General features: G+C 39.8%; 1 pseudogene; it reads right to left on the bottom strand.

Annotated features, from left to right (window-relative positions):
• Window positions 1–3,217: 3,217 nt before the first annotated feature.
• On the bottom strand, window positions 3,218–14,412 carry LOC142846880 (small ribosomal subunit protein uS11-like; annotated as a pseudogene).
• Window positions 14,413–23,356: the final 8,944 nt, after the last annotated feature.

Genomic DNA, 23,356 nt, shown 5'->3' with positions numbered 1-23,356 from the left:
AAGGCAGCGTCTGTCTGCCACAGCCAGGGACCTGCTCCCACATAAAAGCCTGTAAGGGATTGACTTCTGTCTTGAATTTAACTCACTGGCAATTGCATATTCAAGAATCCTCAACTCAGCTTCCCAAGAAACTGACAATGCCCACACCACATTGTTTATGGGACTTAATTTCACTATCGTCTAAACCATCAAGCAGCTTCCAAGATAGCAATGCCCAAATTACAGAGAGTGGAAGGTGAATGTTTCTAAGTTATCGCAAGCATCAGCTGAGACTCCAGTTACAGGATCTGTTCCATCTTGCTGATCCAGTACAAAGCTGCAGGATACAATGTCTCCAGTACAGTCTCGAAGGAATGGGGCAGAAACATTATTCTAGGTAGGGCATAGCCTTCTGTCTACCTAAGGCTTGCCTGAAGTGGTGTGTAAGTGCTTTGAGGGGCTTTATCTGCATCCTTTAAACTCAAACTCAGGCGGCCTCTAGAATTCAGTGTAACAGTAACCCTGTATAAGAATTAGAAGAACTTGGGGGTTATCTATCGGAAGTAGTGGCTAGGTCATTGCAAGCAAATCTATTCTGAAATCCCATAGTGTCACTTCAAGGAAGATGACACAGTGGACAACAAATGACATTTACCAACATGTTAGTGTTTACTCATACATTTTAATACTACATGAGACTCTATAGCTGATCTCTTTTTTTATTTAGCAGAATTGAAAGTCTTGGTGATGAAGATACATTTCACATCTAGACAAGAATAACCTTCAGTTTTAGAAAGAAATGTGCTCTCTTTCCCCTATGTGTTCCTCTCAGTATCCTTTATTTTACTCTGTTTGATAAGATGTGCCAGAAATCACTCATCTCTGTCTCTGTGAGAGAAAACAATGGATACACAATGGTTTGGGCAGTTGAAATTCAAACTGTTGAGGCTAGGGACACTAGAATTCTAACTTTCCAAAATAAAAAGCAAGCTTTTGGATTTTCTAAAGAACTGCTCAATTTCTACATGTCTGAGAATTCAAACTACGTTAAAATGCTTTTCATTCCAAACAAAAGAAGTCAGGGCCGCCTTTGCAGCATGACTGGCTTGTGATGACATGGGCTTTCCTATCAGGGTAATTCAGATCCTCCTCTAACTGCCCTACGTCTAACTAACCCCAGATTGGCTAAGAGCCTGATCTGAGAAATTCCCAAACAAATCAGTTTTACATGCCCATTACCCAGCAATAACAATGTCATTCAAAGAAACAGAGAACCAATGGGTTCATACAGCAACATCCACAGGGCATTAATCACCATCATCAGTAGCTAGTGAAATGTTTTAATGTGCTAAAGGAATTTTAATAAGAAATAGCGTTTCAATGTGTTCTCTATAACCTGCCTCACAACTGAATGCAATAATGATTAACATGGTCTTCTTCCACTGAAACCAATTATTTTTCACCACAGATTGGCAACAACTTGAAGAATGCTTTATTAAAAGTCCTATCCAGTAGATTTACAAACTCATATCCATGGATAAAGAACATCAGATATTTCTGTTCCATAAAAATTAGTTTATAAAGACTTGGCCCCTTGAAATTATTTTCTAGTGACTCAAACTGACACATAAAATATTGAGTCATAATGAGCTTTATATAAGGTCCTCAAACTCATCTGTAATTTAACATAGAAATATAGAGAGTAAATATGACTCAGAGAATAAAACTCAAAAAAAGACCACATAATGAACCTTAGAGAACAAAAGGTAAGTAAAAAAAAAAACTAAAGAGGGTAGAATATAATAACTATTTCAGAAAGACAGATGAGATTAGATGGTACACACATACATACACACATACACACAGACTCATGTTAGGAAGTCATATTTCCTCCTAGCTAACAACATTATGCATTAAGTTCATAACACATCATATATCATTAAGCTCAAGTCTCAAGAAAAGCACAGTGTTGTAGGGTAATGACTGATCAAATGTCATCTCCTATAATACTTAACTGGGTTCTACTGAGAGGCATAGAAAAACGCATGGAACCTCCTTAAATTGTATTCAAAATTTTAATGTTTTCTAATATTAAAACATCATTTCTACAATACCCAATTAGTTTGAAAGTATTTCAAGAAATGAACTTGGGGCTGAAAAGGTAGATCATCTGATAAATTCCTTGCCTTGTGTGCATGAAGCCCTGGTTTCTGTACCTAGCACTATATTAAACAAGTGTGGTGGTTCACATCTACAACCTCAGCACCTGGTTAAGGCAGGAGAATCAGAACGTAAAGGCCATCTTTGGCTACACAATGAATATGACGTTAACTTCCATTAGAGGTGAGAGAGAAGGGAGCTGAGGAGGGAGTTGGGGGGAATGAAGGAAGAAACAAATGAATGTGATTAGTATTTCTGACTGGAAATCTAAAATAACGAGACATTATTAAAAAGTAATTATATTCAGGCAAGCTCTTAGTAATTGTTTCGCCAGGTTCTCATTAACTATGCAGTAAGGAGTTACAGTTATTCAATAAAGTCATTACAAAGTTTCTGTGATGTGGTAGGAAAACTATGGATTTAGGAAACAGACAGATCTACCTGTCCTAAGTCCTGTGACTAGTTAACTTCCCAGAAAGAAGGAAGTAAACATTCTAAGATCGTTTCTCTTCTACTGCTAAAGATAATCAAGAGTTATAAGCTCACAGTAACTGTCAATCAGGGTTTCAGAGATGTTCATATGATCCAGGCATGCCTTGTACCTAGTACAAACTCAGTGAGCTTCCTTCCTTCTTCTCTACCAAATAAATGTTTTTCTAAGAGCCTAAGATATCTTACGATTCCTTCCTGGGAATTGTGAAGGCCAAAGGCAAGATGTCTCAGCAATAATCATTAAAATAAGAAGACGCCAGAGTTCTTTCGGCTGTGCTAAAACCAACAAGAGACGCCCTTTATGTGGTAAATGTGAAATATGTTTTAAAAGAAAATAAAAGTCTGACTGAAGCTCAGAAGTGAACTTTCTCTCACAAACACAAGTCATAGGGAAGGGGAGGGGACAACTTGGAGGGTAGTGTTATATTAATGCCATTAATGGAATCATGAAGTCAAGAGAGGACTTGTCTATAACACACTGATGTGGAGTCTTTGGGGTATATATTGAAGCGTCATATAACTGGCCATATAGTAGGACTAGTTTTCCTGTTTAGGACCCTTGTTACTGATTTGCACTGTGCTTGGACTAATAACACTTCCACCAGCAATGAATAAGGGCTCCTTTTTGTCCACCTTTTCTGCAACTTTTGTTTTCAGTGGCCTGTGTGTTTTCTTCGTGGCTATCATTCCTGGAATGGTTAGTGACACTGAAAATCTTTTCACGTGTTGATTGGCCATTCAGTCTTCATCTTTTGGTAATCATTTCATTAGATCATGTGTTGACTGGGTTGATGTTTAGCTTTTTGAATTATGTGTACATTCTAGATGTGAGTCCTATGTCAAGTGTGTGGCTAGCAAAGATTTCCTTCCATTCTTTAGTAGCAGCCTCTTCCCTTGGTTGTTTCCTGTGCTGTGTAGAAGCTTCTAGCTTCATGAAGTCCTATTTGTCCGTGGCAAAGCTGTCTCCTGAGTGCTGTAGCACTGTTTACATTGTCAAGCTATGGAGCCTACCGTGGTGTCCACTAACAGAGGTGTGCATAAGAATATGGGGATTGTGTTCAATGGGGATTGTGTTCGCAGGGAAACTTTCTTTGGCCAGAAAGAAGAATTAAGTTACGTTGTTTAAACGATGATACAAATAGACACAATCCCATTAACAAATTAAGTCAGTCTCAGAAAAGAAATACCACAGTTTTTCTCAGTTGTGTGTGTCCTAGACTTTACAGAAGCCTAACACCACATCTTTACAGATGACTTGAGAAGGAGAAGGAGACGTTCCAGGAAAGCAGCTGCCATCTTCAGACTAGAACATTCTGTGAAGCTAACTGATTAAAACCAGCATTTAAAAAGCTGCAGGTCCAGAACCAGCTACAATTTATCATGGAAAGGCACTAGGGCCAGATAACAGGTGTACTGGTAACACCAGTACCCCGGACCACTTCAAAGGTGATACACACAAGTACCCCGGGCCATTTCATGTGTGACGCAGGCAATGAAGCTGATCATTGCCGCCTGGATCATCCACAAATAAACAGCTACAGGTGATGTTTCAGCTCGATGTTTTTTAAAAACCAAAATGTCAGACAGTAAAACATTTTTACTTTGTTGAACAGATCAAATCACTTCTCAGAAAATGACTGGTACAATAAAAAGTTGTTGTTACAAAGTTGCTTCTCAAACCAAAACCCAGAGTGCCTGTGGCCAGCAGGGAAGTCAGCCTGTAGTTAGTATTTGCATAAAGTATCTGTGTCATAAACATAGGTTTGAGAGTGAAAGGCAGAGGTTGTGCAAACTTTACTGGGTTTAGTACTTGCTTTTTGTTCTGTTCTATAAAAATGATAAGCTGTAGAAAACAAAATCTCAATATTGAATAAATAATAAAAAAGGATGGAAACCATGAACATAATATTTTTCACATATTTCCCTCTGAATCTGATACAAAACAGAGAGACATCATGGACTCTAACACCCGAGCAGGACACAGCAAGCTTGAGACCGTGACTCTGCAGAAGAGACTGGTACCACAGAGGTCTCTCTGGCATCCAGGCACACTGAAGACTTCAGGACAATTCACAGAAGGAAGCAATCGCTGAAGGGGAGCAGCCCAATTCACAGTATTCTTAAAATAAGGCCAATGTTATTCCTAGAGATAAGCCAAAGAACCATATAAAATCTCTGCAAAGAAAGTGGGAAAGTTTGCTGAAGGCTCTCAAAGGACGTCCTACCTGAAGTGGGTAGCATGCCTGATTCTTTTCTCTTTTTCTGTTTATTTTTAAGATTGCTTTTCTTTTTTTTTTTATTAAATCCTTCTCATTTCAAAAGTTTGGATAGGAATGTGCTATACATTTTCCCCCACTCTCCTTCCACCCTCCCCCTTGCCCTTCGTGCTCCCAATTTACTCAGGAGTTCTTATCTGTTTTGCCCCTTCCTAGGTGGATCCATGCATGTCTCTCAACAGAAAAATCTCAGATGGCCAAAAGACACTTAAGGAAATGCTCAACATCCTTAATCATCAAAGAAATGCAAATCAAAACAACTCTGAGATACCATCTTACACCAGTCAAAATAGCCAAGATTAAAACTCTGATTACAGCTCACGCTGGAAACGATGTGGAACAAGAAAACACTCCCCCATTGCTGGTGGGAGTGCAAACTTGTACAGCTGCTATGAAAATCAGTATGATTGTTTCTCCGAAAATTGGGAATCTATCTACCTCAAGACCCAGCATTCCCACTGTTTGGTATATACACAAAGGATGCACAATCATATTACAAGGACATTTGCTCAATCATGTTTGTACAACATTATTGTAATAGCCAGATCTAGTCAACTGAAGAATGGATAAGGAAAATATGACATTTACACAATGGAGTACTACTCAGTGGGGGAAAAATGACATCTTAAAATTTGCAGGCAAATGGAAGGGACTAGAAAAAGTCATCCTGAGTGAGGTAACCCAGACCCAGAAAGACAACAGAATATGTGCTGACTCATAAGTAAATAATAGACATAAAGCAAAGGACAACCAGTCTGCAAGACACACCCCAACCTAGGCAACAAAGATTAAGATTTCATCATCATTCTATTTCTTTCCCTTTCCTCCCCCAGACCCTTCTATCCCCTTTGCTAATCTCCTTCAAGTTCGTTAAGTCAGGGTTCTTGAAAGTCATACTCAACACAGTGTAAGATGTCAGATTTACACGCACACGCACGCACACACACACACACACACACACACACACATGCATGCAGAACCTTCTAAAATACGTGTTAAAAATATTGAAATCAAAGGAAAAAAATGTGAGATGACCAAGAAAAGAAACAGTAAGGGGAACTTTGTTCTAGTGGACAGCAAGATTGATCACAGGTTACAGTGATTCAAAATGCATGTCACTGGTATAGATAAAAATAAGATAAAAACCCATAAATATAAAAAAATTTCCTGTTATAAACATGGCATCTCGAGGCAATGGGAAAAGAAAAGAATAAACATAACGGCTTAAACATAACTAGCTGGTCATTTAGAAGAAACAAGTTTTATGTACCGCGCCCAAAATCAGATATATTAATACTTACAGTTCCAACATAAAAATCATTTATATAAGGAACACTACAACTTTTATACGGCAAAGAGCCAAGTGACTGTTTCTTAGATAAAAATAAATCAGCAAACTATAATCAGAAAATAGACAAAGGTAAAGAACAATTTATGAAATAAAAATATGTTCACTAATTATTATAAAGTGAAAGTAAAATAGTTATTCTATTATCTACCAATCACCAAAGTTTTTAAAAGTTGTTTGGGGTAAATTTTGGTTTGTTTTTTGAGAAAGGATCTTCTGTAGCCCAGGCTGTGCTTCTACTTAATAGTGGCTAAGGATGACCTTGAACTTCTGGTCTTCCTTCCCCTCTGAGTTCAGGGATCACTGGAGAGCATCAACATGCCTCATTTGTATGATGCTGAGACTGAGTGCAGGGCCTTGTGAATCCCAGGCGAGCAGTCTATCAGCTGAGCTATATCCCCAGTCCAGTTTAGAAATTTTAAGAAGTAACCTGCTAATAAATATGCGAGAAAATAAACCCTGGTATGCTTTTAAGAAAATAAAGTTTGAAAATTCTCAGGAATGTCTTTCAAACTTACAGAGTGTCAAGGCCAGTGATTTTTTTTTCTAAGAACACACTTAATAAAATAATGGTACACACACACAAAGACGTTTACTGAAGCTTCCCAACGCGGAATATTAATATGTGGAAAACCACTGCAATTCATCTCAGAAGATCAAGCACTGGTGTTATTTGCCCTAAATGCTCTTCAGTCACAATACTAGCATGTTAACTGCACACAAGAAGGTGTTCCTCAGTGGCATTTCTGCACATATGCAAATCATGGTCTAACTGCGTCCACTCTGCCTTCTCTCCTCTCACCTTCATTTTCTTCTCCCCTACCTAGTTCTCTCCTGCTGTTCTAGTAGCAAACTTCTATTGCTCTCTTTCTATTCTTTGTTTTTATTTTTGGTTTTCAAGACAGAGTTTCTCTGTAGCTTTGGAGGCTGTCCTGGAACTCATTCTGTAGACCAGATTGTCCTGGAACTCAGAGAGATCCTCCTGTCTCTGCTTCCCAAGTGCTGGGATTAAAGGCATGAGACACCATTGCCAGGCTCATTTTTTTAATGAGTACATACTATAATGGTCATTCTGAGTGTGGTTTATTTTACTAACTATAATCTCCAGTTTCATCCATTTTCATGCAAACAATATAACCTCATTCCGTTTATGAATAATAATATCCCATTAGGTTTGTCTATCATATTTACTTTACTCCTTTACCAGTTGGCTGTCATCTAGGCTGATTCCATGACTTAGCTCTTATGAATATCAAGTATAACGCTGAAGATGGGCATATTTCTTTTGTGTACAAACTTTATTTCCTTGAGATAAACCCAGAAGTAATACAGCTCTCACTCTTCTGCATTACCATGCTAAGAGATCCTCAAACTATGTAAAATACACATCTGTATTCAAACTACGATTAAATGTACATTCATAAACAGAATTTAAAAGTCAAGATAAACATTATAAAACAATAAGAGTAAATAGCCTATGAGGTGAAATTCGAGTAAACTTTAAATTTGGGGTTTAAATTTTTATTGACTTGAATTATCCAGAAACTATCTTCCATTTGAAACAAAAAATTGGTAAGAAATCTCAAGTTTTAGCATTTAGGAAAAGTTGTTTTGACTCCTATTTTTAGTCTTTTTTTTTTTATAAAATCATTGGTCTTCATAAATCCTCATATTATCCACAAGCAGCCATACAGTAGGAGAGGGTTTGCTTTGTTTTTGCAGGGTTTTGTTTTTGTTTCTTTCTTTCTGCTTTTGTCTTACACAAAGCAATTTCTTGACAGGAAATAACTTGAGAAATCCTGTTCACAGATGGTGACCATGGTGACTCCCCCCACCTTTGAGTGTTGTCCCAGGGGATGGAGGTGACATCCTCAATCTGCCCAATCTTCATCTTTGAGTAAGCAAGAGCTCTGAGTGCTGACTGGGCTCCTGGTCCAGGGGTCTTGGTCCTGTTTCATCCTGTGGCCCCGAGTTTGACATGCTGGGCCTTCCCTTGCATCTTTTCTGGGCTGCTGCATTCTGGGTAGCCGACATGGCGGCATATAGAGAAGTCTCATCTCGGTCAGTCTTTCTTTCTCCTTCCACAGTCATTTGTCAGATGGGTTCCTTGCCAGAAAGATGTGTTGCATGGACAAAGGTGTCTCTGAAGTATTCAAGGCTGTGGCAGACGCCAAATGTATTCTCTCCTTCAGCCACTGGAGGTCCGAGGCTGGTGACTTGCTCATCCATCTTCTTCTCCTTCCGAGTGTCATTTCTGAATGTTGTCCCAGACTCCTCCACCGGAAGAGGCTTATCGTTTAGAGTTCAGGAATACAGTTGTTACTTGAAGGAGTAAAGTACATTTTTGTATGAAATCCAAAGTTTTAATGACTTTTGAGAAACAATGCCACTCACAGAACAATGCCAACAACTCCAAGATCCCTGGCAAGGCTTAGCAAAGATACTAAATACAAGAATTTTTAAAAGTCAAGGTTATTTTTCTTTCCTTTTTGAAGGTTGATGAAGAAGAAAACTCAGAAGAAATTAAAATAAGATTGGTGAGCGTGTCTTGTACAGTGAGTGGTTATAGTGTTAAACATTTCAACTAATTTAGATGCACCAATTTGTTTGCTTATTTATACTTTCTAGCTAGCTAAGGGGGTCATTTATAAGCTCAAGGCAAGATTTCATCACATTGACAAAAGATGGTAGGTGTCTTCTTTCTCTAAAAGATATTCACTAGCTTGAGTAAAAAGAACATGATTTTTTTAATATTATTATTATGATGATGATGATGGTTTTTCGAGATGGGTTTTTTTTTGTAGCTTTGGAGCTTATCCTGGAACTAGCTCTTATAGATTAGGCTAGCCTCAAACTCACGAGATCCGCCTACCTCTGCCTCCCAAGTACTTGGGATTAAAGGTGTGCACCACCACCACCTGGCAAGAACACAGTGTTTACCAACTGGATATGTTGTCTTTGGAAGTCTGCTCAAAACTACCATTATCAAAGCACTAAACCAGTTTCACTGCACTCCACAGTTGCATGTGGTGAGATTATAGCTAAACAAAGCACGTAGAATATCTTTGAGACACAAAGGACACCTGTGACACTGTTTGTCTTACCCAAGACACGGCATGAGCCTAGGGAATCCAATTAACCCAGTGAATCTTTCAAATGGGTGTCCTCTGCCTAGCAGTGAAAGTCCATTTTATGTTCCAAACATGTACTTATTCCTCTAAGTGCAGTCGTTCTGTAAGTATGTAGTATGTACAGTCTGAAAGTTTATAGTTGTGTAATTACCATTGAAATAAATCACAAGTTTCATCGCTGTGGGCTCACCAACAAGGTTTGTGTGGAAAATATAGAGAATGTTTATTCAAAACAGATTCTCCAACAGCTAATATACAGGATAGTATATTTTATGTAGAAGCTGTAGGACCACAAATTCATTTTACATGATAAACAAGTTGCATAAACAAATTATTGATTTATTCCTTCCCTCTGTTTAGTAAACTAATTTGGGAAAGTGAACCAAAGTTTTAATATAAGTTTTATAAGCGATATTCTAAACACCTACCTCTGCTGCATACCCATAGGGCCCACTTATCATTCTGCCCTAACAGAGCGGTGGAAGCCAATTGGATTACATCGGAGGTTAAACAAGTGATTTGGTTTTAAAAAGTGATCGAGCACCTGAGTGCACCTTCACTGTCAAGTTTCCTTAGCTTGGGTTGGTGTCTACTCACCTCACAGGGCACAGTTGCATTGGGTGTTGCACAGGGCTAGAACGCCCAGTAAACCTTTGGTTAGTCATTAATGGTGACAGCGTAACCAGGAAGGAATGCCAACTGGAGCTCATGCTCCTTCCAATTTAAGTCACGCAGCAGCTAAGTTAAACCCTACTTCCCTTGTATTACAAGTGAGGTCACAAGCATAAAAAAACTGGCATCATTTTTCCAAAGTCACAAAGGTAATAAACATTGACCAGGGCATTAAGTCAGCTTCTAGTCTGAGCCAGGCTTCTCCCTCTTTACTGTCCTATCCCTCACAATATTCAGCCTGTTCCTTAAGCATAGACACTTTAGGCAATATGGATTCGCTTTATCTTTGGGCCCATTTTGATGTTCCATATGACTGACTGTATTTTAAATACTAGACAGTGGAACCCAGATTCCTTGCTAACTAGACTCAGACCATAATCTAAAATATGAATACAAAGTATCTTTTTAATTCTCTACGGTGACAAAAGAAACACCATTTTTGATGTCAAGTAGTTCTTTCAGATTCAGAATAGTGAGGGTGAGCTAGGCAGGACTGCCTGGCAGCAACAGACCACTTCCTCAGCAGGAAAGAACACTGTGCCATGCACATTTAACTCTCATCTCTGCCTTTCCTAAGGAACTAAAAGGAAGACTGAGCTAATTTTGACCTTTGGGAGCATCCATAACGTCCTAAATAAAGTCTCTCCATATTGAGTTGATTTTCGCTTTGTTTTGGTTTTCACTGCTCAATGTGTAAAGAAGGAGGGGAGTCTGAATGACTGGTTTAACCACATGGATTTCTTCTGGATCCCAATGGGTTCCATCTAGGCAGGCCCTCAGTGCCCTGGTAGTATTTCTGAACCTGATCACAAGGAATGTTTCCTCTACTCAAGGGTGGAATCAGCACCCTGGCTGTTTTTGAATTTGAAAGAAGACACAGTATTCCATGCTACCCCAGCTTCATGTGGTCTCCAGTATTCTCCTTGGTATTCAACAATGAAAGCAATCTCAGTTTTCCCACATCTACGAAATCTCAGGTTGAGACATCCACCTGCTGGCTTGCACTGCAGATGAGAAGGGTCGCTTGCATGGAGCATAAACAGCCAGGATCAAAAACTCAAAGATGGTAGTCTGCCAAATAATCTTCTTCTCAACAGGTGTTACACTTGAGTTATTTTTCACAAACATCTTTTGCCTTAAATTGCTGTGCCATAACCATGAAATTGCAACAAGTATTGTAAAATTTGCAAAACCTGATCTTTTCTACACAGTGGGTGAGAATCCAGTTTTTGCCGTGGAAAACCTTATCTGTGTGTTTCTTCTCTCTAGTGGAGCAAGAACGAGCAGAAAGAAGCTTAGATTTATTTACAAGGAAAATTTCATTTTAGATGAAGGTCATTAAATGCTGGAATACGCATAAAGGTCAAAAAAGAACGAAGTTGGGCTTTGTGTAGAAAACAGAATTTCTGTCTCGTGGAAAGATTCAGTTAACACTCAAGGACATCGACTCCTATAAATCTGAAAGTTCTTAGTCTACATTAACCTGTGAAAACAAGAGCCATTTCTCCCTGTAGGCACCGAAAACAAGGTGGCAGGATAAGATAACTGAGAATTTACCTAGAATTTAGGTGCCATGGAAATCAACACTCAGGCATCAGATCCAAATTTTTCCCCAGTTTACACTAAAATGGTATACAAAATGCAAAAAGAAAAATAGTGAGCAGAGGAAACAACGGGGTGCTTTAGTTTGAGGAGTCTGAGTGGGGAAGGAGAATTGAATGCAAATGAATAATGAAAGATTGCATCTTTAGCCATTGGCCCACAAAGGGAAACCCCCCAAGAATAACATGCAGCATATCCTTAAAAGTCAAGAAACACTTCTATCCCATAATTCCCTCAGTTTTCACTTTCTGGAAACTGCAAAGGAAAATGATTTCCTATTCACAGTTTTCAGTTCACACCCACAGATGTTAATAAAAACAGCGCTTGCCGTCAAACATTACACCTTTCTTTATTGTTGCTGGAGCCCCCAGTGAAACCAGCCAAGAGCATGAGTAGAAGACTACATAATGAGTAAATTTCATCTGGGTGATTCCTGCTAAGTAACAAGTTTGTGCCAGAAACTTCAATTATTCTGCCTAGCTCCCTCATCACTCCTTCCCTACAGCAATATAGACCTGTTTCAAGTTCACAGGGGCCAAGGGATGAACCAGCTAACTTTTTCGGGCTGTGTATTTTGGTATGTCTTTTTCCATATAAAACTTTATTGGGATGTCCCTCCTAAGATGTATTTGCTTTTGAGCCACATGCAATTGACCCGACTCTCAGGTAGACTTATATATTTGTAGTTTCCAGGATTCATTCCAGAGTTGCTACTGCTTATTAAGGCTCTCCCAGCATCAGTATGCTTCTAAAATGAATGTTTTTTTCTCAAGGAATAATTATGACTTCTTGTATATAGACAAGTGCATAGTGGAGCTGGATTAAAATACATGTGGACAAATTTTTTTATTTTATGACTGGAGTTTCGAATTGTTCTTAAAATTCTAAAGAGAGAAAAAATGCTATATGTATGTTATGAAAGTAGAAGAGGGGATTGTGTGGAGGAAGAAAGGGAGTGCCCAGAGGGGGATGGGGAGGACAGGGGAAAAAAGGAACAAATAAGAACAGCAGAGAATGGTGCATATCAGAATGAAATGAAGTGCTAACCTGGAAATTTAATTTTAAAAAATTCTATTTCAAAAGCCTTATGTTATAAATTAGCAGGTCCACAAATCTTGCCTAAATAAAGACAACGCCTTATTTTTCCTGAGAACTTTCCAAAATATACAAAAATTGTTTGGGCTAAATAGTCAAGCATTTTTATGTATAGCTGGTGATGGAACTTGCAGAAGGTTGAGCACAATGTGAATTTCTGGGACCTAAGCTACTTGAACGCATGCATTCTGTGTGTACAGTAAATGACCTCTTCTCATCCTCTCCCACCCGCACACTAGCAGATGGGAAGACCCCTGGTAATGGCAGAATCTTGAGATTCGTGCTCGAGCTTGCAGTACTTCATATCCACAGTGCTCTTCGCTAAAGAAGGGGCCCTGAAGCCGCTGCTGCCCGAATGCTGTAAGAACTGCAGTGTCTGCAGGTGCATGGAGATGCATGTCTGTAATCCCAGCACTCAGCAGGCTAGAGTAGGAAAGTTTTAGAGGCAAACTCACACACATAGTGCGATGTTTGCCTCAAAACCTTCAGTGTCCGAGGGGTTCCTAAATGCTGGCCCTAACCCCTTTCTGAGTCTTGAGTTTTGTCAGCAGCACCCACTTGACAGGACAACCTGACTACCAAGAGTTGTTCTGTGAGTTGTTCTTCCTTTTGGTATTTTTTTTCTTAAATTTTGAAACTAGAAACTCTGCGTTTCTTAGCTGTTGGCTTTCTAGGTAACCTTTTCGTGAAAGGTAAAAATACATGTAGAATCTGACATTTAAAGCACCAAAGAATCAAACAACTTGGAATAATTGAGTGGTGTGGGCAACAAGAAAGCCAGCTCTCTAGCTGAAGTCCCGCCAGAGTGGTAGCCTAACAAAACAGGAACACTGCCTCCAACCCTACACATCAGAGACGACTGTGGCCACGCCCCCAAGCCTTCCAAAGGTGGAGAGGCAAATAGAATGTGCTTTCTCCTGGTTGTCACAGGTCTGGCTTCCACTGGAGTGTCAGAGAACGTGGAGCCAGAAGGCGGGGTTCCCACCTGTGTTTGACAACAGCCACCATCCATAGTCGTGTCCGAGGAGAACACACAGCACGGACAGCTTCCCCGCCCCAACCTGCCTCCCGCGCCCCAACCTGAGCGGTGTCAGAGCAGGATAATTGGAGGTCTGAATCCCAAAGCAGAAGCAGTAATACCAAGGCCTTCTACTCTGCTGGTTTCCATGGAAGTTGGAGTGAAGACCTGTGCTTCCCCCTCCCCCCGTTAGAATAGTAAGACGCGACATGCTTCTTCGTTCTCCAGCACCATGTCAGAGGAACCCTGCTACATCATAGGATTTAAATAAGACCGATAGTCTCATTAGGCTCAAGAGCTAATTCTTGGATATCCAAGGAGTTTTGCAAGCCTCTCTTTTGATTATTAGTAGCATGAAGTCAGGCACATGGGAGTATGTACAGCGCAGAATGGGAACGCTCTACAAAGTAAAGCGTTCGTTCAGGGAGTAGTCTACAGCATACCACAGAACTGCAATCCCCGAAGTTAGAGATTTATTCATGTTTGACTCCTGCCACATATCCCACCACCAACATCATCGAATGCCGCGACGTATGCAGGTCTACGAGCTTACCGTGTTCCCTCTCGCCTGTGTGCTTTGGCGTGTGGTGCTTCCTCCAGTGCCATGAACACTACCATTTTCACTGTTTCCAGCGTCATCTTCCTAAGCCCCCTGCATCTTCACGCTTGTTTTCATGAGTTGGTGTACATGTGCGTGCTCGCCTCATCCATCGTTTAAAGGCACACGTCACATTGTGCTGAGATTCTTGTCTACCCCTGAGTCTGGAGCCAAGGAGAAATCCCTAGCAAAGGGCTCCTTAACCTTTGCCCACAACTAACCCTTTTTCCCAGCTTATGAAACGAAACGGAGGCACAAATCACTTCCTGATCAGAAATCATAAAGATGTTTATTTAAGCATTTCTTTATAATTCTGTCATTCATTTAAGATGACAGGGAATTTGCATACTCATGAGACAGATGTGTTTGCTGATCTTTACATAAAGAATTAGTTCTTAGCTAAAAATTTACTACAAGGAGGTAGAACATCTTTATGGTTTTCCTGAATGGATTGATACTTTATTTTTAGAACTATAAATGCTGAGGATGTCATTTTGCACATACACATATACACATATGTGCTGATGCATATGTATGCATAGTACAAAATGGCGGAAGTATGTTTCGGGCTATCTCAGTAGTTGCTGAAAATTCTGTCATAATCCAGAACCAAAGTTCACTTAAGGTTTGCTTTTTCATAAAACTCAACTCAGGTGCTGCAACAAGTGTTTTGGTTTTGTTTTGTTTTTAATGATTTGGTTTCTTTCTTTCTTTCTTTCTTTCTTTCTTTCTTTCTTTCTTTCTGTGCATTGGTATTTTGCGACAGCGTCAGATCTCCTGGAGGCAGAGTTACCAGCAGTTGTAAATTGCCATGTGGGTACTGGGAAGTGAACCCAGGTCCTCCGGAGGAACCACCAGTGCTCTTAACCACTGGGCCATCTCTCCAAGTTTTAACAAACATTCTAATACAATACAACACAAAGACATACTGATTTGATAGACTTGCTTTTCATAATTGAATCATTTTGTTTCTATAAGAGCACAAAATAATATACACAGTGAACCCACTACAAATTATAGTGTGCATGGTCTCGAGCCTGGGCCAAGCTGCTTCAGGCAGGTCTTATTGGTGTTGTGTGGCAACATGCATAGTGCAAAATGCACAAGTCGTGTGCTCAGAACCGAGGCTGAGATGAAGTCATGAGCTGCCACTCTGGTATAGACTGTCAGAAACACTTCAGCTTCATTATGTAATCGGAATTAATTTTCCATCCTTGCATATGCAGAAACTTTCTACAGTTGCAAAATTTTTCATAGGCCCCACGTTCAGTGATAATGGCATAGTTTGAAAGCTGTGCCCCCCGGAAAACAGTGCATGGTTGGTACTATGTCCTGGATTTACATTCGTGGGATAGCACATAGGGACCTTGGACACTGTCGAAGAGAAACATTTCTAATTATGCAAGTGGAATATGCCAAAAGATATGACTCACTTATGGAAAAGTCAGCTTGTCTGCAACTTCATTAGTATAAATGTCTTTCATCAAGTTAAAAAATGGCTCTGACTACATATGTTTGCACAGATAGGCATGTACTTATTGAACACGTATCTTCAGTACGTAAAGCTCAGTCTACTTACATTCAAATAATAAACAGTGTTCGCTGTAACAATATAATCATCATGTTTTCGTTCATTTAAATTCCCCTGGCACCACATGTCTCTGTGTGGAGTGCAGAGTCTAATTCTAATTGAGTCTCATTATCCTCTGAGGTCGCTGTTTAGGGTTCATCATTTGTCTCCTTAGGTACATCTGCTTAAAGAGAAAAGACTTAAAAATAGAATTTCCTTAGAATTAAAAGTATATTATAAAATCTTTCACCCTGATTCAATTCTGAACATACAAAATCTCCATTATTCCAAAAACAAAATAGAGAAGAATCCAATTTTCAAATCTTCCCTGATGAACAGGAAAACAAAATTCTTTAAATAGAAAAAGGAAGTTGCTTTTTTAAAAGATTCATTCTATTTGGTGGGGAGTAGTGGACAGGAACAGGTGCCTGTGGAGGCCACAGAAGGCACCAGATCTCTGGGAACTGGAGTTGGAGGTGGTTGTAAGACATTCCAAAGGTGTAGTGGGGATTGAGCTCAGGTTCTGTACAAGAGAGTGCATGCTCTTAACCGTAGACCCATCTCTCCAGCCCAACAGGAAACATGCTTAATGTTTCTGTAAGGTAACGCACATATTCCCCAGGAATATGAGTCAGTCAACACTCTGCATATGCCACAGGCTAAAATGCCCAATGAAGCAGCCATCAGAGTTCAGACAATCACATCCCATAATATTCAGAATAATGGAACTGCCTGAGGGTGCTTCTCCCAGACCCGATGTGTATGACTGTGCCCGAGAAGGCTGAAAGGCCCTTATCAAGATCAACAGATTGCTCTGCACTTTATGCTGTGTGTGACGTCATAGACACACAACGCTCATTCAGACAAGTGCCTCTGGTTAATGAATCATAACAAAACATGAATGAAATCACCATTATCTAATAATCAACACCAATAAAATCACCATGGAATTTTGCTATTATGCAAAGCATGGGAATGATTTTATCTGTCCTTTTCAGTTCAGGCATATATATAGCCTAAGATTCTGAATCCAAATTGAATTATATGTGGACCTTAATAGATTCTTGTTATAGCTACATCAGTCACTACTTGACCTGGCTAGCACGCAGCCGAGCATGGTACATATGGTTAGATCCCTGATTAATCCTCATTAATCTTTACTGTATCATGAGGTAAATACCACCATTTTGCAGATGAAAAACTGGTTTTGGTCAAATTAGAGAGTAGCAAACAGAAGGCTTTTTAATAGGTCACCATAACTACCAAGCACATGCTCTTCCTATTAGGACAGGGTACATAATCAATATATCTGTTGTCAATGAACACATGGTAGAGTTGCACTAAAAGATGCCAAATCTTTTACAGCTCACCACTCAAAGAGAGAAAGCAAGAACTCGAAGTTGGGTGGGTAGGGAGGTGGGGAGGATCTGGGAGGATTTGGGGGAGAAAAAAGAAGATTATCAAAATTTACTGAATGAAGAGATTTACATAGAAAAATAATAAAGCAATAATTCACCACTCAGAAGAACAGGTCCCTTGAAATTATTGTGACTATCACACATTAATGTTGTCCTAGCTCCTCCTTCACGTTTAACGTCAGAAGGTGCATTCTTTATCACCATATAGAACACAATTAAATATATTCATAGTCCTACTGCTTCTTTTCTGTCCATAAAGCACTGATTGAACATGACACTAAGACAGCTCAGGAAGCATCCTTGGGTTTTGATTGCTTTAGTTCCTTGTGTACAGGAAATGTTCAAGGCAAAGCGCCCTGTTCTGTGTGTAGACCTGCAGACTCGGCTTCAGTAGAAAATTTATTACAATGAGGACAGATAGATTTCTGTTCATATGGTATGAACAGAATATGAAGTCAACACTTTTTCTGTTTCTTCTATTGACACACACATAAACTCTAGTTTCTTATAGAATGGATCGTCTGGGAACCATGAAGAGAAGCTAGATGAGACTACGTGTGGTGATATTTTGTTTGTGCTCTAACAAACAAAAAAGCTTGCCTGAGGCTCGGAGTGCAGAGCTAAGCCACTAGTAGCTATAGAGACCAGGTGGTACACAGCTTTAATCCCAGCGCTCGGGAGGCAGAGACACATGGATTTCTATGAGTTCAAAGCCACCTAGGCTACACTAGATAGATCCAGTCTCCAAGAGAAACTGAGTCACTGGTGCCCACATATTTAATCCAAGTACTTGGGGGTCCCACACCTTAAATCCCAACACTAGGAAGGTGGAGACAGGAAGGGATATAAGTGGGCAGAGAGAGGAATATAAAGAAGGAGGAGACGGGAGCTCAAGGCATTCAGTCTAAATATTTAGTCTGGGAACTTGTGGAGACAAGATACCCCATTCAGTCAGAGGATTTTGTAGAGGTAAAAACTAATGACTGGCTGCTCTGTTTCTCTGATCTTTCAGCTTTCAGCCCTAACATCTGACTCGGGTTTTTATCATTAAGACCAATTAGTATTCGTTCTACAAGTACCCATTAAGATGGATAAAAACATGTTCGTAGAACATACTTGGATACACTGGCTGCTCTAAATTTTTATGTGGGGTTATCTAGTTGAAGAGGCCATTGGTAAATTTGTCTTAAAAACCTTTTCTGAATAACAAGTACAGTGTCTAAGAATAATGCAGAGTCCCAAAATAATCTCCCTCCTTAAAAAAAAAGAGCTCAAGTGTTCCCCTTCTCTGAAATCCTTTACTTCACTTTAACTTCATCACTCTGAATTAACAATAAATAAAAGGCTAATTTGGCTGCAGAACCAATGGTTCTTCTGCATCTGGAGAACAATAAAGTCATAGAAGAAACCACTGGCTGAAGATTGAAAAGACAGACAAATGAACAGAGACATCCCAGAATTACCTGGACAGAATGACAAGCAGAAACCTCTGTGGGGAGCAGTACCAGGGTGGAAATATCTGGATTGTAATTGACAGGTTCCTGGAGGCTTCATGCAGGTCACGTCTTGGTTAAACTCTAGAACTACCAAACACACAAAAGATTGTAGGTGGAGTCAAGGATGTAGAGAAACAGAACCCTTCACACTCTTGGTGGGAATGCAAATTAGTAATAAGAACAGTCACTCCAGAAAAAGAAGAGAATTCAAGTCATCTGTATGCAAAAAACATCTAACTATGAAAGAAGTAGAATCATCCTTGTTTGTACATAGCAAGGCTCTATATATAGAAAACCTTATAATCAATACAAACAAACAAGCTAACAAAAACATGTTAGAGCTAACAAATTTAGTAAAATTGCAGAATACAAATTTAGTTGGCTTTTTTACTCTTTGGGAGCCCACCACCCAACTCCCAAATAAATACACAGAGACTTATTCTTACTTAGGAAGGCCCGGCCTTAGTTTGGCTTATTTCTAACCAGTTTTTCTAACTTAAATTACCCCATTTCTCTTTAAATACACTTTGCCTATGTTTTTTTAATCTTCCTTTATTTTATATATCTTTCTTTCCTTCTTATTCTGTAGCTGGCTGTGTGGTTGGAGGCTGATCCCATCACCCTACTCTCCTCCTTTTCTTGTTCCTCTAGCCTAGATTTCTCCTTCTGTTTATCCTCTCTGCCCACCAGCCCTGCCTATTTCTCTCTCTTGCCTAGCTATTATTGGCCATTCAGCTCTTCATTACACCAATCAGGTGTTTTAGGCAGTCAAAGTAACACAGCTTTATAGAGTTAACCAAATGCAACATAACAAAATGCAACCCATCTTTGCATCATAAACAAATATTCCACAGAATAAATGAATGTAACACACCTTAAACAGATATTCCACAACACCGGTATTCAAAAATCATTTCATTCTAACAAAAATGACCAAACCAAAAAGGAAAACAAAACTACTTGTGATATCCTCAAAACTAATAAAATCCTTAAGAATAAATTAAATCAGAAAGAAGAAAATACGCACTGAAAATAATAAACCATTGATGAAAGGCACAAGGATGATACTCCAGGGTAATGAATGGAAAAAGCAACATTATTTAAATGTCAAGCCCATCTAAAGAATACACAATTCTTATCAAATTCAATGATACTTCAGGGTAATGAACAGGAGAACACAACATTGTTTAAATGTCAAGCCCACCTAAAAAAAAATACAGCTCTTATTAAATCCAATAGTATTTTGCTTTTTTTTTCTCCTTTTGGGGTTTTTTAAGACAGGGTTTCTCTATAGCTTTGGAGCCTGTCTGGAACTAGCTCTTGTAGACCAGGCTGGCCTCGAACTCAGACATTTGCCTGCCTCTGCCTCCCTGGTGCTGGGGTTAAAGACATGTGCCACCATCTCCAAGCCCAATAGTATTTTTCACAGATATATATATTTTAAAAAAGACCAATGCCTAGCTTCACCTGGAGCCGCAGAAGAGCTTGATTAGTCAAAGCAATCCTGATAAGAAAACAGTTGAAAGCATCAGGTTTCCAGGTTTCAAATTCTTCAACGCTATAGCAATTAAAACAGAGCAGCATGGGTATAAAATCGGCAGACACAGCAGAATAGAGAGCTTGGGGAAAAAACTCGAGCATACGCTATCAGTTAGTTTTCCGTAAGAAAAGAATACGGATACACGCTACAATATGGGCACAACTCAGCAATCGATTACATATTTCATGTTTTCATTTCTACAAAGTTTCCAGAAAACTGAAATTGACAGAGACCAAAAGAAGTCAGTAGATTCTAGAACAGGAAACATCCAGCTGTTCTACACAGAATCTTCCAGGCCATCCAGAGCTTCCTAGTTAGACTGTGTTACAAACACATAAAAGCTAAATAAGTTAAAATCAAAATAAAACAAAAATTGTAAATTAAAATTATTGTTCAATTTGGTTTACATGCTTAGATCATCATGGTAATATATTCGGGTCTGGAGCGTATTCTTTGGGATTCTGGTAGAATTTCCTTGGTGTCTGAGCTCCCAGGAGGTTGCTGGAGCTTTCTGATTAACTCTGGTGCGCAGCTGTGGTGTTGGGGCCTGCAGCAAGCACTCACCCTTCTGCACCCTGCTCTCTCATCTATCTATTAGGCAATTAATTGAGCATTCACCGTGTTCCCAACATCGTGTTTCACAATAAGGAGACAAAAACAATTAGAGATCTCATTTCTGTCCACGACCTGAGAATCATAACTGTGTGGTAAAGTTTATGATGGAAGCAAAAGCAAAGTTAGTGTGGAGACCAAAAAAGGACGGATCCATCCAAGCAACAAAGAAAGGTCAAGGAAAGCTTAAGACATGACGGTTCTTAATCCCGAAAGATTAGTGGGGAGGAAATGGCATTCAAACATTCTCAGAATGGAAAATGCTTGGGAAAAACAAATAATTCAGTACAGCTGCAAAATTGGGCAAAGAAATTAAAAACAAAATTTAAAAAAAAAAAAGCACTGTGGGTCTGGAAGAGGTTAAGAGCACTGACTGCTCTTCCATAAAACCTCCGTTCAAGCCACAGCTTACAAACGGCAGATTGCAATCATTTGTAACTGCCCTTCCCAGGATCCAACCGTGTCTTTTGGCCTTTGTGGGCATCGGGCACACGCGTGGTACATAGACATACATGAAGCAAAACACCCTTACACACAAAATAAAACATTAAAGGTAACAAAAACAAAGCAACAAACAAAACCATTGGGAGACTAGCGTTTTAACTCAGTGGTATGGCGCTTGCCTAGCATGTACAGAATGCTGGGTTCCAGTCCTCAGTGCCAAGGGCTGGGGGGAGGGTCTGGGCGTGGGATTGGGAAATGGATGGCAAAGGTAAATTTGCAGAGAACTTCAGACGTTATGATTGGGGGCCTCTGAATGGCACAAACACAGTCTCATGTTTCATTTCAGAGGAGCACAGGAAACCTTTAAACAAAGCACGCAGGGAACTCCTCTGTGGCTTAAGGTGAGAATGTGAGAGAAAATCTTAATATCGTTCCATTAAGCAAAGGTTTCTTAGATACCAAACACCAAAAATATGGTTTACAGAAGAAAAACCTTGATGAAGTGGGCTTCACTGTGATTTTAAAATATAGACCAGGGGAAAATCCGGTTATATATCCAAGGGCATATAGTCAGAATACTAGCTAAATAAAATGTCATACTCGATATTTAAAAAAAAAACAATTTATAAAGATCTTTAGCATGCACTTTACCAAAGGAGAAACCCAAACAAGGAGTAAGCGCACAGAGTCCAGCTGGGGGCTCAATAGAGTGCTTTGCCAAGCATGTACTAGACCACTATAGACCATTGGACCCTGGCTTCTGCCTCTCTCTCTCTCTCTCTCTCTCTCTCTCTCTCTCTCTCTCTCTCTCTCTCTCTGTCTGTCTCTCTGTCTCTCTCTCTTTCTCTCTCTGTCTCTCTGTCTCTGTCTCTCTCTCCTCTCTCCTCCCCCCTCACATACACACACACACACACACACACACACATACACACTCCAAAAATTTTTAAAAACCACTGAAGAAAGAAATTCAGCTTTCTTCTGTATGGACAGAGGGCACCTGGAGAAATGAAAATGAACACATTCCCATTCCCAAGGTAAGATCCTCAAGGAAACGGCTGATGTTTGAAGAGTTGCTGCCGATAGGGAAGTATTAAAAATCCTTCCTGCATGCCCTGCTGTGGCTATGTAAAATGGTACAACCACTTTGTAATGCAATCTGGCAGTTTCTTCAAACATAAGCATATTTCTTTCAGTTGAGTTAGCCAGCCAATATCTGCATACACTCTCAAGATATGTGAACGTATATGTTTACTTTTTAACTAATTTGTTATTTGATGATTTTTTTCACATGGGTATGTAATGCATTCTGTTTACTCTGGCTCCCCCATCCTCGCTTCCCTGCTTCCTACCCATTAAACTCACATTATCTCCCTGTCGTTTCTTTACCTATGCTGTGTCCTTTCTGTTTTGTGACCCACTGAGTTTAGCAAATGTCATGTGTCAGCCCACAGCTGTGAATCTGAGTGGGCTCACCACTGGGTACACACCTAAAGACAAAGATTGTCGGGGGAGGCCGCTTGTTCACTTCCCAGCCACCCAAGATATTCACAAAGATGCAATAAGTGGCACTCAAAACGGGTGGTAACTAAGATCCATTTAATTAGACTTAAGGCCCCGTCAACAGGAGGGAGATCTTGCCTGCTACTGAAGAGCTAACTAGCTTCCCAGAGCTAGTGCAGCCACGGACTTTAGAAAAGAATCTACTACCAACACTCTGCCAGACCAGCATCATTTCTTACTATATTCTAAACCTTATCCTTATGTCTGCAGATGTGACTACCACCCCACTTCAAATGAGCCATTCTTCACAGCAAACGGAGACCATCACAGAAAACCACAAGGGGACACAATGCAGAGATCAATGGATCATGGGGAGCCCAGCCCCGGTGGAGACAGCTAGAGCAC

This window comes from Microtus pennsylvanicus, chromosome 3, assembly GCF_037038515.1.
Source record: "Microtus pennsylvanicus isolate mMicPen1 chromosome 3, mMicPen1.hap1, whole genome shotgun sequence".
Classification (NCBI taxonomy): Eukaryota; Metazoa; Chordata; class Mammalia; order Rodentia; family Cricetidae; genus Microtus; species Microtus pennsylvanicus.
This window is presented reverse-complemented; position numbering and strand designations above follow the sequence as displayed.